General features: G+C 34.3%; 1 protein-coding gene across 1 annotated transcript in view; it reads left to right on the top strand.

Moving 5' to 3' along the window:
* The first annotated feature begins 455 nt into the window (after positions 1-455).
* The window catches only part of Kair1d (Kainate-type ionotropic glutamate receptor subunit 1D), an 881,193-nt gene continuing 860,947 nt past the window's right edge, over positions 456-20,701 (top strand). The window contains exon 1 of the mRNA XM_076774728.1: positions 456-726. The gene's annotated coding sequence lies outside the window, so the exon portion shown is untranslated. The remainder of the gene's footprint in view (positions 727-20,701) is intronic.

The following is a 20,701-nucleotide window of genomic DNA, read 5'->3' on the forward strand; positions in this document are numbered from 1 at the left end:
GCCGAAGCAAATGGAACGCACCGGAGGGCCTTTCCCGTAGGATCGATATGGTAGTGGGGAGTCAACGATAGGCGCGACAGAGAAGGTCTGTTAGGCTGGGAAGGGAGGGAGCGAGATAGACTGGAAGGGAAAACGGGAACGGTGGCTGAAGAGGGCCAAAAGTGGGAAAGAACGATCGAGAGGAAGAGGGACGAAGCGCGGTGTGAAACGAGAGGAAAAGAGGATCGGGTCGTGAGGGAATATTGGTGCAGAATCGGAGGAGACGGGGGCGCTTCGGCCGGCGCGGCGGTTTCTACGTCGCGCCATCGTTGCTACGAGCGGCGACGGCGTCGGCGTCGGCGTCGGCGTCGTCGTGGCCGTCCTCGTTGCCGGCAAAAGCGGCATCAGACCGAACACGCAGCTGCCAAAGGCAGACTCCGCCGCTCGGTCCAGTTTGCCTTCCGCTCTCGTCTGGCACAGTACCCCGACGAGGTGTTGCGTTTCGTGCTCCTCGACGTCGCGTTTTGTCCGTTTCGTTCCGTTCCGTTCTCGCGACGCGATTCATGGATATTACGCGCGGAACGTCCGCGGTCGGGTAACGGTCTCGCGTTTGTGGATAATCGTGTGACAGAAACTTCGACTTTCGGTTCAGTGACAATTCGAATCGCTTCCGAGGGAAGTTCGAGCATCTTGCGGGATCCGTGAAATTTGTACGTCGGTGGTTCCTGGTCAACGTGGTCCAGAAAGGTAGAGGGCTTAATCATTAAACTACCTGTCTTGTCGTGGTGTGAAATCTTTTCTTCCGCTGAAACTTGCTGGCGGATCAAACTTTTCTTTGAACGCATCGAGGTCGCGAATCGGCGGAACTCGCTGACCGATTTCGCTGGCGACGAATTGTTTTTGTCCCCGCGAACAGCGTGCGTTTTATTTATTTTTGTTCAACGGAACTTCGCCGGAAGCACACCGGGAACAAATGGTTCAAGTTTTTCGTCGCAGCGTCTGCTTTTCGGATGTTCCTCGACACGTTGACTGTCGTGTGCCATGCATGTACTTTGGACCTCGAAAGCTACGAGCACACTTTGGTCTTCGAGATAAACGAACCTTCTTTCCTGCACACGCAAACTTTTCATTGAAAATATTAGTTCTGGATAGTAATTTGGTCAAGTGTAACTTCGTACGAAAGTTACAATTGGATTTGAATTTAGATATTTCATCGATGTGAATTCTTAACAAGAATTTATATAATTTTTGTATAAATTTGTATCAAAATCAAAGCAAATCGATAATTGATCGCTAGAAGGTTCAGAAAAATAATACTTTGGGTTTCTTAGAGAAAGTACTGTTTGTAAACATTTCGTATTTCAGTAGACAATATTTACGATTTTTATCTTATGTCATGTCATGACAATGTTTCTCCAACAAGTAAAATTTTTAATGGAAAAAGTACCTGTACGTAAAGAAGCTTCCCTTCTGCGAAAATCGTAGAGTGCTCCAAATTTTAGGGCACTGGTATGTACATGGCATCAATGTGTTGATTATTGTGACGTCAATTTTCAAGACATGTTATTGAAATACAAATAGTGCTGTATACAAATCCTTGGAGCGTTTCAAAGTGTGTGTTTTTATAAATTTTCAGCGAAAATCAACAAAATAATAGGTCAGATATATAAATTATGAAAGCTAAAGCATTATTCAGAAGGTTTATGAAATCATAACAATCAGCGTGTTAAAATAAGTGTAATCTTTGAGTGCATCGAATCAATTTTTTCAAAAGATAGGAATCCACAAAAATGTTGAACGATTAAATCGTTTGTTGTGAGTTTTTTGGATTACCTTACGACGTGCTTGAAAATGTAAAATGAAATTTTAGTAAAACAGAAAATCATTCTAAAGGACATAAAAATATAGTGAAATTTCGATGAATTCATAAGTTATAAACAAATATGAAGCCTTCACCAGAAAAACTTTTATGACATCAGCAGTCAGCGCGTCAAGTTATGTGTAACCTTTGAGTGCACAGGATTACTTGTTTCGAAAGACAAGAAACAACTGTGAAAAGTATATTTATTAAGGTATAAATCATTGGACCGTCCATTGTGTATTTTCTTTATATTTATTGGAGAAAGATAGGCAAACACGAGGTTTAAATTATCTCTTAACCTATTTAAAAGAATCTTACGATCATATTTATCAAAATAAAGGCTAAAAGTGCATGCTACGAAAGAATTTGAAGCATTAACTAGAAAAAGCTTTATGAAATCGTTTTGGCAATCAATGTGTTTATTAAGTGCCTGTTTGAATGTGTACTCGATACGTGAATATTTAAATAGTCATCGATTCTTTCGTTGAGTATTCTCTTTTTACTTACTGCAATGTATTAGGCAAACTTCAGATTCGAATAATCTTTCAACATGTTCGAGAGTGTAGTTCTCTTATAAAATTGGTCAAAATAAATGCATTGGATAAAAATGATAAATTATGAGAAACTCGAAGCAGTATTCGTTCAAGTATCGCTCTTTGGTGCATTCGATAAACTCCTTCAACAGACGAAGAATAACAAAAATGTGAGCGATATGAAACGGATACAAATCGTCCGGGGTTCAGGTTGTTTATTCTGTTCTGTCTCTCATCTATTTGAAAAAAAGCTAGGCAAATATTGGATTCGAATGAACTTGCAACACGCTTGGAAGCTTCCGTAGAAACTTCAGGTGGAAAAACTTGAAACGCAAACCCCGGAAAAGTTTTATATTGTTTTGATAGCAAACCAAAGTAGTGGATCATTTGTTGTACGTTTACGTGCCATCTTCAGTAAAATGTTAAGCAAACATTAGGTTCAATTCGTTCGAAAGGTTAGTCTGTTCTGAAACTGTTGATAAAATTGAACAAAATAATGGTGTTGTGAACTATGAATCATGAAAGAACTTACTCTGGTGCCCAAATAAAAATTTTAAGAAATCGGGTTAGCAGTCAACGTGTCATACGAAAAACAATAGTGCAACACTGATCTAACAACCAACTGCTCTAAGAAGAAAACTAGATATTTCTACGGATCCGAAAACCGCTTTAAATAATAAAAACATCTGAGAACAATATCTAAACAACCACTCTAGTTGCTAATAACCTAAGCTGTTGAAAAAAAAGAATGCAGTTAAGATATAAACCATCTATTCGTTTATTTTTTTTCGTTTGCTTATCTGTTATGTATTATCAAAATACGAGATTGAAACGCATTGTATAATCCATTCGAGTTCGATGTTCGGAAGAAAAATCAGAGATCGAGGTTATCGTTATACTGGGAATCGACGTCTTCCTGACGGTTCCTCGATGCGCCGCTATGAATAAATTACACGAAGTATATCCCGATGGTCGAAATCCATTAGTCTTCGCGCAAAAAGTAGCGGAAATGGAAAGAGATAGGATATATTATCCATTCTTGAGCAACGACTCCAAACTGGACGATAAAAAGCGCGGTTTAGGAGCAAAGTTCGACGTAGGTGCACAGACGTTCGGATATAGTTGTACGCGTACAGCGCTCACCGCGCAGCTGGCTCTACCGTTTTACAAGACCGTTTTGCATTCCAATGAATATTAATCGAATGCAATTATTAAACGCAAATTGGAACTCAAACAACTGCCGTTTCTGAGCCCCGCTGCTTCTCTCCTCGTACCTTTCGCGAAATTGCCAGACTGCCAGGCTTCCGGTTTCATTCGCCCACGTACATTTCCGTTCGCAAACTCGCTTCGGATATCTGTCTGCGCTTTGCGCTTTACAGGGCGATTTTCATAACCACCGTTGGAATTTTCCAAATCAAATGGCAATGTTTCCTGCGAGAAATACTGTCCTCGATGTTGTTTTTCGCTACGGAACTTTTGTATGCGCCAGTCGACCACAATTACCAATTTTTCGACGTCGAAGTGGAATCACTGACCATTGTTTCTCAACGATGGTCAATCAGAGACAGTGGAGTGGCACTTCGTCTACTTTATCGAATCGAAGAACGATCAACGTCTTTTACAATTCTCGACCAAATTGTTATTGAAAGTTAAGGGGCCTTTCTACTTTTTGGGATTTAACAAATCGAATTTTTTTTTGCGTTTTCTTTTAGTATGCAGTCTTGAAAATATATCTACCAAATATTAAATTGAAATTCCGTAAACTAACGAAGTTATAGCCTGCCGAAATGTCCACGCACAGGTATAACAACTGGGCGTGAAAGTTTAAAGCTGTTTTTTTCGAAACTACATTTTTCGGCACTGCCTAGACGATAACATGAAAACTATTCAAGATATCAACATCAAATTTATACAGTATCTTTAGAACTGGTCTCCCTATAGCATGAACTAGGATAATTGCGATATATGCAATACTTTTTCTTTTATTAACAAAAAAGCAACCGAATATATGAAAATATTCAGTATTTTTTCGTAAAATAGCTGCCATTTTGCCATTCTTCGTTTTTTTGAAAAGATCCTAGTTCATGCTATAACCAAACTTATCTATATTCTTTCTATCTTTGGTTTTTGGATTTCGGATAACTTGTTCGCAAGATATCACATACGCAGTCGGGCCCCGTTCATAAAAACTGTTGTTTGTTGATTAACAAAAACAGCGTAATTAATAGACATTATGCGTTGCAAAAATTCGTAAATATAGATAAATATATAATAAATGTATCCACGAAACTCGGAATTAATCGCTCTTTAATAGCCCGCAAAAAAAAATCACAAAGAAACATGTATTTTTCGTGCCTACAAAGTAGAATGGCCTTAATGTGGAAGATTCGAAGGATTACTGAATCCTAAATGGGAAAGCTTGAATTTATTTAGAAATTTAATTAATACTACTCTAATATGTTTATTAAATTGTAGACCTTCCAGAATTGTTGATTTATATATCATCTCAGAATATTATAGTCGTAAGCTTAAAGAACAAATCACATGTTAGAATATTGCATGTAATTAAGCGTGAGTCATGTGTAATATTCTAGAACGTGGTTTATTTTTTAAGTTTATGACTGTTTGAGTAATTTTATGTACGATACATCACAGAGAATAAGATACGTTGATAATTTTTCGTAATTAATACTAGACGAACAAATATTTAATTTAATTTCTTTGTTTTTAAATTGTAAACAATTTAATTACAAACACTACAAATTACGTAAGGCTGTAGCAGATTAATCCTGAAATACTGTTTGGACCTTTTCTGATTTATTTACAGTTTCGAAAAAGTGTATTTATGGTCTGATTATCAATAGACAGTGAAGTAAAGAACTGTTTACATTACTTAGTACACAAGTGATAATAATTTCACGTTAATAAAATAATCTTTTTCAACCATTTAAACTTTACTTTTACTTATTTTTATGGTCGATGTGTACGGTTCCTGAATAAAGACGAGATTATCTATAAACGTTATATTACACGTTTAATTAATATTAGCCTATACCATAATTATTTGTTAGATTTCAATTACAAGCTTATTATCAATAACAATTCACAAAATTCAATAATCAACACCACTTATTTCTTTCAAGGCAATCCTTGTACATTGGAAGATTAAAATGAATTAGTTAGTAAGTACTAGTAGATTATTATTCATAATAAACGTTTCGTTTTTCGGTTTTAGGTCATCGTTAGCTTTTTTTTATATTTTCTTTTTTTCGATTGAACTGCTTGTGTAAAAGTAATATTACGCTATTTTTACTTAGAGATATTTACAAGATTACAATTTTTATTAGGTAAACGGAATGAAGATACCTTTATAGAGACTGCAAGCATTTTATAATACACGAAACAACATGGTAAAGGAAATAATTTTAATACAATCTATTAACGTATAAATTGTGTATGTACGTTTCTTCTTTCGGCCAGAATAACTATATTGATTACACTAGGTATCATTTGAATCAAATTTCGAAATTTGTAACGCTAATTAGATAACCAATTGTGTTGTTGAATTCATTACGCTCAGAAAATGCATGCTTTGTCGATTTGAAATTGTTTACATTAAAATATAATAATTAATAAGATACAGGTCTATCGAGTACACTGAATGGGACAAAATTTTGTATTTTCGATAATTAAAATAATTATAGGGAAATTGGAGCTTCTTCGTTTACGAATGTCAATTATTTTCGTACTCATTACTTACAGTAAACATTTAAGTGTTTACAGTAGGATTCATATTAATTCTCTTCTTTGTAAAAAACCAGAATGTTCACGCAACAATCATTGTACTGTCATCATTGTGTATTAGGATGCAAATTTGATTTTTTGAACTATTTTGGTGGCTCGTTAAGCAGATCTTTGTCGATAATGGCAAGAATCCATATTTTTATTTTATTTAATAGCTAATATTCTGCGAAGAAATGGTTTATTAGAATAAACCTGATTTTTCTGATCCTCGTTCAATTTACGAAGTATCCATTTCTCGAGCTTCTTAATTTTGCCAATTTCTTTCAAATGACTAGAAATTGTGCACTTATGCTGAAATTTTCTGCAAGTTCCCTGATAAATTGGCGCGAATCTGTGTCAATTAAGGTCCCCGAACCTTCTTTTCCCACTTTCGTCGCAAGTCTATCCAGTTCCTCATTTTCGAGACTGGTATCATCGAAAAAAGATTTTAAAAACCTGATATTTACTATTATTGTTATAAATCATCCATATCATTTGTGTTCGGTGTTAATAGAATAATTTAGTAACTAATTCTTCAGATATGGATTATTGTATTATATTCAATACTTCAAAATTTATAAAATACGTATTTAAGTATACCTTAAAATAAAGATAAACCTGTTGTAAAGATTAATACCGAACAAATTCTAACACCTTTCTGATCAAAGACACGCTAAATAAAAAAATGAGACACACTTTCACTTTGATGTACTTCCATTCTTGATACAGTACATTTAATTTTTTCGATTCTGAATTTTTTTCATTAGGCAAAGAAAATATTTTTTGCGTGTCTCAAATTTTTTGGAATTTAATAAATGAAATTTAATTTAAAAATTAGAATATGCACGTGAATTTTAACAATCACAATGACTTTTATTGACAATGTACAATTACATTTATTGATTTATTTCTAATCCAAAAATTCATTTAACATTAACACATTTTTAGCTATAAATTAAATTTTTGTATATAAAATAAATATATCTCATATAAAACATGACATGTTTTATAATAGAAATATCATTTTTGTTTATAATATTTTTTTATTCAAAGAGCTAAGGAAAATTAATTCTAAATGTAAAACGATAAAAAATAAAAATCTGGACATGATTCGTAAATTTTGATTAGGTTACAAAAAATAAATATTATCTTATTTTTTAATTTTCAATTTTCAAACAAAACGTTGCTCTAGTAGAAAGTTTTACGAGCATGGTTTGGCAGTTAAATATTTGTGGGCGTGCGATGTCAATTACTCCGTATTAAAAAATAATCTTGATACACACGTACGCTAAATATGCCACCCTAAAATCGCGTGCACATTTTCTGGACGCTGCACGTGTATATAAAATACATACATTCAGTTTAATTAACGAATGGATTTCTTATGTTTGTTGGTACTATTGCGCGTGTGTTGATGCCTGAACAGTAATCTAATCTTAATTCAAATTGCAAAAGCATTGACTACGAAGAAAAACATAACGCATTGTGATCACACATTTATTATTTATTGCTCAGCCTGAAAACTGTGAGAAACTCTCGATTTAATATTTCATCAAATTTTAGACGAGTATTTCATGTTTGAAAAAAAAATGTCAAGAAGACTGTAACTCAATGTTCAGCATGCTTTGTTTCTTTCCAAAGCTATCATATAAAATACTTACTGGTTCATTTGAAGATGTCAAAGGTGCGTTAAAATGAAAGCAGAAAATACACAATATTTGTTGTAAGTATAAAGATAAATAATTATTAAGAAACGTTCCAGTGGTTAATGATAATATTGCACTTGCGTTTGAAGAATAAATTTGTTTGAATCCACGTTTATAAAACTTTTATACTATAGATTCTGTGAGACGATACTTAAACGTTTCTTTCTGGCGCTCCATACACGACTTACAAAGTTTATCAGATAAAGTTAGTCATAATTGCTGTAACGCATCTGTCGATAAATGGACACAGACTTTAAGGAATTACTTAAAAGTATCAGGATATATTTTCAATTTATCGAACATCAGTTTCCACTCTCGACTTTACCTAATACTTTAAGAATACCGATCAATTATCGGCACCTGTCGACTCCTATCGGAATCGACATCGGAAAGCTGGCAACTTATAATTTACATGGATTTTAACGAAGTAACCAGTAAACGCGCAATTGGATTATGCGGTTGATATTATTAGGTAAACATTATCTGTAAATCATGATTAATAACATTAAAGAACGAAATAATATAGTCAGCGATTATGTTATGTAAACAAGCCATTTTGTATGAACCTTGCTCGTTTCAAAATGTTTCAGTTCTGTTTTTCTTTACTAATATTTTACTAACAAATTTAAAACTTTTCTGTTAATGTAAAAGCACGTACCTTGTATTTGAGCATCTAGATGTTACATACAAATATAGAAAAAAATACATAAACATTTGACCGAAAAAATTAGCTAAAAACTTTAGTTTTCTAATATATTATTTAACTAAATAAATTTTTTGAAAATCCGTTTATACAGTCAAATTTCCTATCAAAGAATATAAAATTATTCCATTTACGTAATTTCGTTATCTCTAACAGTTTACGAGATATTCGATCAAACATATCTTACCACCCCTACTTTATGGGTGGTTTCACCCTTTCGTCATGGATGATAATAAAAATACGTGTACTGTACAATTGTACCAAATTTCATCGAAATCGGTGATTGACGCTGTGGACTGCTCCCCCGAGAGATGTTTCCATCATATTGGAAACAATATTAAAAATGGCACATGTGTCTTTTATACAGGGCGTTCCAGATTAAAGGTGCAAAACTTTATCAGTAGATTCTACGGGTGCAGACAAAAAAATCTTATACAAACATGGGTTGTTTAATGCTTCATTAGGAAGTTATAAACAAATATGTAAAATTCTAATATTCCATTTCGAAATGGCCACCATCGTTAATAATGCAATATTCACACGATTGGAAATAAAATTTATCAGTTTTATGTCTGTAAATGCATCCTCAATTTATTGTATTATTTCATAAATATATGAAGTATATATCTCTGTATTTTTCGTTTTTGTGAATAATCCTAGTATTTTGATTCGGAGTCTAAATACATACTAATAGTTCTAGTAGAAATTATTATCGATCAATAACTTCAAAGAGTAAATATGATTCGCGAATAGAAAACAAACATAAATATTACTGATCTATTCCAATACTGTATCGCGTCTCTTACTGTTTCCATTGAATTTCGTATTTTTGTTTACAACTTTGTAATTAAGCGTTAGACAACCCATGTTTATATAACACTTTTTTCTTGTTTACACACGTAGAATTTACTAACAAAGTATTGCACCTTAAATCTGGGATACCTTGTATATTTCATCTATCCACTGTTAAAATAGGTATCACATTACGAAACATACTGCATACAGTAATGATTCTCTTTAACTTTGTATTTTTCGTGGCACTGATTTTCTGACGTTGAGACAGAACTGGGTTTCTCAGACCCACTTTTAAGGTTGCGATCTTAGTATTTCAGCAGCTTGACAAGGACTAGGCTTGTAGGTATATCGCGCATTTTCCGAAGGTCTCGGGTCTCACAGACTCAGTTGAGTGCTCGAGGGTTAAAGCCGCGACAACCAATCGTTTTGGACGATCGCGCGAATTGAAGGGGAGCGTTCGGTCGATGTTCGAATCGAGCGGCGCTCGATTATCAATTTCGGAGCTCGTGCGAAGGGAACCGCAACAATTTCGATGGACACCGCACCCGTACGGATCAAACGCAATTCTGAATGGCCGCCAATAAATTTCGCGCGTTGCCGTCACGTTTGGTAGTTTCGGTTGATTTCGAGAAGCTCGCAGATCGGCGACTTGTCGTGCAACTTCGCGTCGGAATGGAAATTGCCGTGTTTGCGCGGACAGGGGGAAAAAAGCGGACCAGCATGTCGCTCGGTGGCAATTGAGTGGCGTGCTAGTCTCGCCCAACCCCCGGAAATTGCAGGTGCGCATCGGTGAAATTAGTATTCCATCGAGGTGTTTAATTCAGCGACCCTCGTGAGCCACCCTCGCGAATAGCGTAACCGTGTCTCTCCACGTTGACTGTTTTATTCCGCGTCGCTGGCGATAGATTACACGTACTAATAATCGACAGTGACCCAGCGATTTTAGTCAAATATTAAACTATGGAGTCACTTTCGCTATTCCAAATACGTTAGTCGCCGAAAATGCGGTATTTAGCTCGCTAGAAATTCGCCTAACCCTCTTCCACTACGGTAGACCGCTTTAGTGGTCGTCCGTGGAACTATTCCTGTGTATGACCAGCCACAAACCATAATAGTCGTCCGCTGAGATCGCCGTTACGTTCGAAGCAGTCAGTTTAATTGACATGCCTTATGCTATGAATCACGTACTGGTAAGGAGACAACAAACAACGGTATACGAACGTTTGCATTGGTGTTTTACCGCCAATCTCCTCGGTAACGTTTTTAATAGTCGGATGGTGTACAGTGGAGACAAATTGATTAGTATAAAAATTGTAAAACTCCTGATAGAAACGAGAAAAAGAGATGATGCTTTGTTCAAATTAAGTCTCTTATGTGACAAAATAAGGGGAAAATAAACAGAATGTAATCCATGAAATTTGTAACTTTGTAATTATATGCTAAACTTACATTTTTCACTTAACTGCCACTTCAGCCATATATGGATGACAGAATTTGCCATTATGAAATTAAAAAAATTAATTCTCAATTTGAGATGTTGAGGGAAATAAATTTGGACGGGATTTCTGAATTTTAGCAAGATTGTAAAAATAAATACTGAAACAAATTTTAGGTTATGTAGTTTACAATGGTCTTGCAAAAAATTATACGATTTTCATCTGGCAGTGAACGTGCTGAATTGGAATTATTTAATAAACTGTAATTTACAAATGAATTTGCAAATAAAACGTAAAGGAAAGTTAGTTTCTGAATGAATCTATAATTTTTGTTCATTATTTATGAATAAAATTTGTTCAACCCTGTCTCGAGTCTTGTGTCTGAAAGAGTCGTGCAAATAATAGAAGCTCTTCTCAGAAAAAAGACCCAAAAGAAAACGTCGTTACAATCAAATATATTTCAAGTCCAGAAGAGTCCTCGAGTACTTGATCCTCCATAGCCTAATCTATCATGATCTTACTGTACTTCTGAACATTAGAGGTCTGGTCGGGACGAGAATTTTTCTCGAGATTGAATAGGGTTCCCGACAATTTTGAACGTTTCCTCTTGGATCTTTCTTTCTGACTTAGAGTCTATTGTTTGCTCGATTTTTCCAGGAACGAGATCCTTACAATCGGCAAACAAATAATTTCTACAAAAAGTTTAGGCTTTATACGGGACTCTCTAGTGGTTTTAAAAGGTACCGCTGAAAATGCTCGACCGAAAACGCCAAAAATAACGCTCGTCTGACAGTAGCCTACGGGCCATGGAACACCGGCATTTACGTTGGCATTTTGCTACTGAGCGTGTCAGTGGTGCCTTCAAAAGACGAGGGTTCCGAACTGTGGGTGTCAAATGGAGCATCCCTATGGTTCGTTTTCCCATCGTTTACCAACGAACCGTCAAGATCTTTCTATTTGAAATGATCATTGTAAGTTGAGTCTTCGTCTGTACGAGACTCACTATCGATTTTCACGGTTGTCTGCCACGGCTCTTAGTTTTAAATGGAGGATTTTGATAGTTCACTGAAAAGTGACGCATAAAAGAAATATCTCTATCTCTATCTCTATAAAAAAACTATCGAAACTATCCTTTGTTTTGACTAAAAAAATTGTTTGTTTAACTTGTGAAGAAAGATTAATAACTTTATACACAATATACCAATTAAATAAGACAGACGTTAAACGAGCGTAAAGTATAAAAGGTCTAAGATCTTTGAGCTTTTTATTATTTTTTTAAATTAAGTTTCTTATAAGTTGAGGAATCGAGGCAACAATGGAAGAATTAGTTGTGGTTAGTCAGAGGATTGGCTATTTAGTAAAATTGTAATAAGAAATCGTAACAAAATGGAGATGTACGTAAGCCAGACCAAAGAAAGGAAAATGCAAATTGGAAGACACGTAGAAAAGGAAAAAAGTGTTTGAGAAAAAACAGGCGAAGTTTCAGGATGGTCGAGCGGAACCTCTTAATTCGTGGCTCTTTTCGCCAGTTAACTAGCGTCGAATATGAAAAATTGTGTGAAACGTAGTCATTTAATTTTTCAAAATGCATTCCCATGAGTCAAATGTGTTCATTCAACTACGGATTTGCGACGCAACATGTTCTGAGCGTCGCCAAAACACCAACGCAAACGCTCGTGTGCCACGACCCTATAATACTAAGCTCTGGCAAGTTCCAATCGACTTGGAAGACTTTTCGCCAGTTGCACCGTCGAGGGAACTCTTCCACCTCGTACTGTTTCGACCAAGCAGCTCGAATGCTTAAAGTGCGGCAGCATTCAATGAAAGCAACCACCGAGTCGCGAGAATGAATATATTCCTGAAATCTTTTCCCCTAGCTAAGTCAATTCTTTCACTTAAGGAATTGCGTGATGGAACACAGCAGGGGGCCTAAATTTTGTATACGGTAAAACGTCGACAAACGACATGGTCTACCATATAATAGCAGTAGCTTTACGTCAAGTAATATTGAATTTCTGCTCGTTTAAGCGTTGACTGCTCATAAAAGTTAACAATTTTTCTCGAGTAAAAATTTGTACAGTACTGGATTACCTTAATAGTGCATCAACTAATGTAAAGAAAATTGGAAAACAGAATTTGGGAATGTTTTATTATTAATTATGCTTAATTACCCGCCTTTCTGTTCACGACTAACGCCAATGTACACATACTTACTACTTGTACCAGTTTATGATCATTAATTATATAAACGTTTGCTACAACAAATTTTACATGTAATATAAATATTAAAAATATGAAACTTAATAATTGAAACTAATTTATATTTTTTTTAATTTTGATTGTTTCCAGAAAATTGTTTAAGACGGTTTTTTTTTGTTCTTTCAAAAAGTTTTACAAATTTTTCCCCTCACGTATTTGTTGTATCTTTGATTAGAAGCAAGCTACAATTTGAGAATCACTGTGTATATTAATAAACAATAATATTCTAAATAATGTGGAAAACATACAGAAATAACGTGGGTAATCGTTTTACCTTCAATCGGAATCTTTGCTGAAATCTCGTTCTTCTTTCAGACTAGTACGATTGCTTTGAGAATTATCTGAGTTACTCGTATCCATTGTTGGAGATAACAGCAAACTAAAATCTTTCAAACTTCGTTTTAGTAGTTTATCGAAACTGGAAATACGCGTAGCAGAGGATAACAGAAATCTGTCAAAACCACATACTTCCAGTAGTATCTTGCGCGGACACTTCCCTTATTCAATAACCTGAATTTCTGTATTTCTAAATTCAGTAAAAACCCTTTGCTTCATCTTTTCTTTGTTTTACTTTCCTTGTATATGATATAAATTATTCTACAAACCCATGCCTAATGCGGTGACTCTGTTTAGTTTATACAAAAAGCGATGTCGACATTTTAGATAAGTCACTTACGGAATATTCGTGATGCTAGACATTATCACTTTCTTTGAATGTTATTGATATTGCCATGTAATAACAATTCTGTAATATGGCTCGAAAGAAAAACACCATATCTCTATGAAGAAAGAACGGGACTCATTTCTTGATAAAATAAGGAATGACTCGTATTTTAAGAATATGTATACAGGGTGTTCAGCCACCCATGGGAAAAATTTTAATGAGAAATTCTAGAAGCCAAAATAAGACGAAAATCAAGAATACCAATTTGTTGACGGAGGCTTTGTTGAAAAGTTCTTAAAAAATTAAATTAAAAAATTTTTAAATCATTCTGAAAAAATTATTTTCGGTTGCGGGGGTTAATTACAATCATTTTTAGTGAATAGACATACCCCCGAAATCCTACGCACTTTCGAGAAAAAATTCGAGTAAGTGCTGAAATTTTTTAGCGAAATTAAAAAATTTCAAATTTTTCTAAAAAGTTATTGTTGGTTGCAAGGGTCAATTACAATCATTTTTGGTGAATAGACATACTCTCGATATCCTATGCACTTTCGAGAAAAAATTCCTTACCGAAAATATAATTTCTGCCCAGAAATGCATCCTCGAAATTTCATGCAAGTGATTAAAATACCATAACTTCTGACAAGATTGGAGGATTTTAATTTTCCAAATGCAAACAACGCGTATTTTAGTGAAGCATATGTAGAAATTCCAAGAATATTCGAAAAGTTCTTCTTTAATAACGTGAAGTGCGAAAAATCCCATAAAAATGGTACAATTTTCAAACATCCATAACTTCTAAAATAGTGAACGTATCGCAATGAAATTTAGTATGGAAGTAGAGCTCATCGATACCTACAAAAAAGTACTAGACAAAATTTCCGTAGAATGTCAGACAAAATTAAAAGTGAAAAACGAATTTTTAAGAGAAATGGACAGGAGGTATGAGGTGCAACTGTAATCACAAATTTATTATCTGCATTACCATATATTGGTTAATATAATATTGAATGAATTTCAGGAGGATTCTCAATTAATAATGCTACATTAAATCGATTTTATTCTTTATTTTAGGTAGGTGCCCAAATTTTTCAGCGAAATTGTATGTACTGTATGTACTGTAGATAGGCAAATTGGAGATTTTAAAATTGTTCTATACAAACATATGGTAACAATATCTAAGAATACAGGTAAAAAAATAAAAATGCAACTAAGACCGTCTTCATGCTTGCAAAAGCTTAGAAGATGGAAATGACAATAAGTATTCTATTAAGTGGCAAAACTGGTGTCAGTATGTTAACTAATAGGATAAAAATAGTTACTTAATATCAAGCGATAGATTTTAATTACAATAACGAGAGAAGGAAATCAAATGTAAAAATTTGTTTTGCAACACGTATATACAAACTTTACTAAGGGTCAGAAATGACCCAATGTCTACCTGTCGGGGGTTAATAATTAAATGGTATAAATAACATATATCGTTATCAATGCGCCAATAAGATATTTTTCCGGTTACAAAGCGACAATAGGGCGACGACGTCGTTGGACAGCGATGTGTTAACAAGCCATTTGCGGCCCTCCTCCATTCCATCAGTCTGCCTGGCGATTTCTGGCAAGCTGACGTTCGTGCGTCCATCGTTCGCTCGATGTCGTTGACGGAAATTGTTTTTGCACGCGAAAACGTGACGAACCGAGCGTCCCGAGCTGTCGTTGTGGCTGGATACACGGGATGTTTTTTACCCCTCGGTATCTATCGCTTCCTTGCCCGGTCGCGATCGGCCATCGATCTTTCCGATATAATTGAAAACAGTAACCGTACCTGTTGGTACCTCGTACCGCGACAAATTGCAAAATTTCATCATCGAATTTGACCGCTTTCCGGAAGTGGCGCAACGTTGCAATTTTAATGCTGGCTCGCCTCCTCGGAACCCGCATCACGTCGACGTTTATATCGACCGGTCGAACAAATGTCTTGGAGCTAAATCCTTCGATAATTAAACGTTCGGCCATAGAACGAGTGGGTTAAACGTTGGCCAATCCCATAACTCGACCAAACATATCGATTTTACGTCTTGAGGCCCTTGTTCTACCCGGGATCCACAATCCTTTCTTTCTCGTTTCTTCAAATTATCGCACGACGCGTTGTTACGTGGCTCGCAAGCAAACAGTTTCAATTACGTAAAGTTTTGCTGGTTTCCGAGGATTGCACGAAAGTATTTCGGTTCTAAGCACTCGTAATGAACGCGCGCAGGAGGAATTTACGTCAGGATTTTTGACCGTTAGCCGTCCCGATTGTTCTCGCTCAGACAAAGTACCGGTCGAAGGCTAGGAATGTCGAGTGGAAGGGTGAGCCTCTATTCGACACGAATTCTGAGAATGTGATTTTGATGCATGGATTAGTATTTTATACTTTGTTGTGAAAATGTGTATGATTTATTTATTTCGATCAAGTAGCAACATTGATCTAAATCGTCTCCAGGATATAATCACCAAAATTTTACATTCCTCTAACCAGAATTTTCGGGTTCTACTGTTTTGCGAATATACAGGGAGATAGGCCACCCCTGGGAAAAATTTTAATGAGAGATTCTAGAGGCCAAAATAAGTCGACAATCAAGAATATCAATTTCTTGATTGACGCTTCGTTAAAAAGTTATTAAAAATTAAATTCAAAAATTTCGAACAGTTCTGGAAAAATTATTTTCGTTTGTGGGGGACAATTACAATCATTTTTGGTGAATAGACATACCCCCGAAATCCTACCCTCTTTTTAGAAAAAAATTCGTGAAGGTGTCAAATTTTTCGAAAAAATAAAAAAATCTCAAATCGTTCTGGAAAAATTATTTTCAGTTTCGGGGGTCAGTTACAATCAATTTTGGTCATCAGACATGCCCACGAAATCCTGTACATTTTCAAGAAAAAAATTTAGTACTGGCGGAACTTTAAACATTAATAACTTTTTAAGAAAGCCTCCATCAACAAATTGGTATTCTTGATTTCGATTTATTTTGGGCTCTAAAATCTCTGATTCAAATTTTTTCCAGGGGTGGCTGAACACCCTGTATGGGGGAGGAGGGTGTCATTCCATGCAAAATCGAACAGCTTTTGGAGTAAGGTCTCAATTATGTCCAACTTTGGGTTAGTTGTAGTATTTAGCGATATTCAAACGCATCTCAAAGAATTTTTTAAAATTATGGAAAAAGTAAACTAAGAAACTGTAAATAAAAATATAAGTGTTCCATTTAAAAAAACAAGATTACCCTTCAAATAACCTTGAAAGCATTTAAAAAGTAAAAACTAAAACAAATAGTTGTGTTTCACCCTTGGAACCGAGTAATATCTGTATTTAACATTTTTTTTTTAAATGCGTTGTTTTCGAGATATTTGGATTTAAAGTTTTCAAATGGATATGCTGTATGTAATTAGTTTTATACATTTTAAATGTATATGTTAAATACACATTTTAGTTTATGGCCACTCAGTCTCAAGGGATAGTAAGAATTCTTTGACTTACTTGTTAGGCAGTGATTTAAATCTTAGAGTCAAGATTTTTTGAATATTTTAATGCGAATATTAATATCCAAAAATTAATAGTCGTATACTTCTATTTGATACAAGTATTCAGATAGTACGACTCAAATATTATTACGTGTTAGAATATCACTGATCGATTATGATTATTTCAATATTATTTGAGACAATACATAAGGGGTCGTTTGAAGAAATACAGGGTGTTCGGCCACCCCTAGGAAAAATTTTAATGGGGGATTCTAGAGGCCAAAATAAGACGAAAATCAAGAATACCAATTTGTTGATGGAGGCTTCGTTAAAAAGTTATTAACAATTAAATTCAAAAATTTCAAGTCGTCCTGGAAAAATTATTTTCGGATGCGGGGGTCAATTATAATCAGTTTTCGTCATGAGTCATACCATCGAAATCCTACCCACTTTCGAGAAAAAAATTCGAGTAAGTGCTGAAAGTTTTGAGTGAAAAAAAAGACTTTCGAATCGTCTTGGAAAAATTATTTTTAGTTGCAGGGGTCAATTGCAAGCATTTTTGGTCAACAGATATACCCCCGAAATCCTACTCAGTTTCGAGAAAAAAATTCCTTACCGAAAATATAATTCCTGGCCAGAAATGTTTGCCCGAATTTTCATGCGAATCTTTAAAACGTCATAACTTCTGAACGGATTGGACGATTTTAATGTTTAAAAAAGCAAACTACGTGTATTTTGATGGAGAATATGTACAAATCGCAAAAATATTTGAAAAGTTGGTCCTTGACCCCGTAAAATGAGGAAAACCCCACAAAAATGGTCCAATTTTCAAACAGCCATAACTCCTACAATAGCGAATATATTTCAGTGAAACTTTTTTCTGAAGTAGAGTTCATGAGTACCTACAAAAAAGTATTAGACAACTTTTCTGTAGGGCGTCAAACAAAATTACTAAAAATGAAAAAGGAGTTTTTAAGAAAAATCGACAGGGGGTAGCTGCTAAAATTTTTCGACGGAAAAAAAAATTTCAAATCGTTTTGAAAAAATTATTTTCGTTTGTGGGGGTCATTTACAATTATTTTTGGTGAATAGATATACCCCCGAAAACTTGCGCATTTTCGAGAAAAAAATTCAGTACGAGCGAAACTTTAAACGTTAACAACTTTTTAATGAAGCCTCCATCAACAAATTGGTATTCTTGATTTTCGTCTTATTTTGGCCTCTGGAATCCCCCATTAAAATTTTTCCCAGGGGTGACCGTGCACCCTGTATATTCTGAAATTGTTAATATTTACGGAATTGAAAAAATCATCAATATTCATTCCACACCTATTAAACACTTATATTCAATTTATTCCGAGTATTTTTCATTTATTTTATAAATCTGAACAGTATTTAATTCTTCTTTTTCTATTAATAATAATTACAAATTACTTAAAAATGAGAAGTTTCGTCATGTATATTGTTAAATTAAATTTCAGGTAATATTACTTTTTTCAAGCTATTGCAATAATACGTTTAATTCATTAAGAAATGTCTGTAGTGTCTGTACAGTGCATAGATGAGTGTTGTCTAGCATGTCTGACCAGTTATGGTATAATCTCCTTCCTATAAACCCAGGCAGGTCGATAGAAAGGAGATTATACTGTAAATAATTATACTCACTATTGTCAAATTCTATTTTTACATAGTAAATAAGTATAGATTCTATTCAATATTATTTTGTAATTAATATAAAAGTTGACATTTTTTAAAAAATTAAAACTCTTGACTAAAGTTATTGAAATCCGTGTTTGTATAAAATACAAAATAACCAAATATAGGATTTTCTAATTGAATCTTTGGACACAATTATCTACTGAACTTTAAGGTATTTTATGAAATGTTTCAAGTATTACTTACTTTATATCAATGGGACACATTTTATAATACTTACAAATTTTCTTTAGTTAAACATATTTCCGAAAGTTTGAAGGAACTTTTGTTTTCCTAAATGATATTATATGTTTTCATTGAATTAGATATTTAGTTTATTCCAAGACCAATTAAATAAGCTCAACAGTTTGGTCTTTTAAGGTCGATTATTGCTGTTCAAAATTTATTTTTGTTAATAGTCTCCAAGATTTCTTTCCCCAGAGTATTTCGTTGATCTGAACTATCTTATTTATCGTTTTTACTTATGTTTATAAACAAACAACCTCTGCCGCAAGAGGGATCCTGTAGCTGTGGAAGAACTCAGTATGATTATAATTAGCATTACGCATTTATAATTTGGGAGGTGTTTTAGATTACAATGACTTACGATACACCCAACAAAATTATTTTCGAAGTGTGGAATTATCATTTGGGAATAAAATAAATCAATACTTGATGACTAAGGCCATTTCGAATACAGAATAGAAGGAACAATATGTGTAAGTACAACAAAAGAAAATTTTAAAAAAGAATAAATGATAAATGACTTTGGAAGAAAACAGTTTTATTAAAAAAAAAAAAACAAAATCTATTTACAAATTTGTTAAACATTTCTATTTAGAGAAAATTTACGACCCATCACTTTCCGAGAAAATAAGTTGTATAAATGTACACTGGACAAAACACGATTAAAAATTGTATAACTTTATTTTATCGTTATACAATGAATATACAATGAACATTTATGAATTCTATTAAATTGTTGATAGTGTGTGACGTAGATTGAAAAATTTTATAATAGATTAATGAAAATTATTAAGTATTGTGTTCATCTATGTGTTCTTCTTTGAGCATTACAGTAATGATTCTCAACCTCTTGCGCTGGAAAGATTCTATATGCTTCTAAAGTGGAAATAACAATTAATTTCCAGCGCGAGAGGTTAAATTGAATATCGCTTCGGAGTTGGCGTGTTCATTTTTCGCACAGCAGAAACGAAATTCAACACCAGCAGATATTTATACAGCTCGTATTGTTTTCAAAATTCCGTTTATCACGCTTCACTAGCTTCAAAGGGAGTCTCCCAAGTTGGGAAGGATAGAAAAGTTCAACTTACGAATCGCGTCTGGGGCTTATTTTAAGAATCGTTACTGCAGATAGTGAGGCATTAACCTATACAATACAAATGTATGCATTATCCAATACAAATGTACATATGTTAAATATTTTCTGGTGTTTATAGGCATTATAAGATTAGAAGACTGTGTAAGATGAAATCTTGAACCTTTATGATAGAGAGTTGTACTAATATTATAATTCACATTTTTACAATAATGTGCAACCATCCAAATACTTATTACCTTTTAATTTTTAAATTAGGTTTTAAAAAGTTGAAAATTTATTTTAATATTAACAAGCAGTGGCGAAACAGTTGTAAAAATAAATAAACTTAAATTTTCGTCCCAACGTACGTCATAGCGTTTGAGAACCTGAGGCAAAAGCCTATAATCTCGTTGGTTCGAAGACCACGAACATGTTCTACCCTCCGGCGCACCAATACCAGAGGAT

This window comes from Colletes latitarsis, chromosome 10 (genome assembly GCF_051014445.1).
Source record: "Colletes latitarsis isolate SP2378_abdomen chromosome 10, iyColLati1, whole genome shotgun sequence".
NCBI lineage: Eukaryota > Metazoa > Arthropoda > Insecta > Hymenoptera > Colletidae > Colletes > Colletes latitarsis.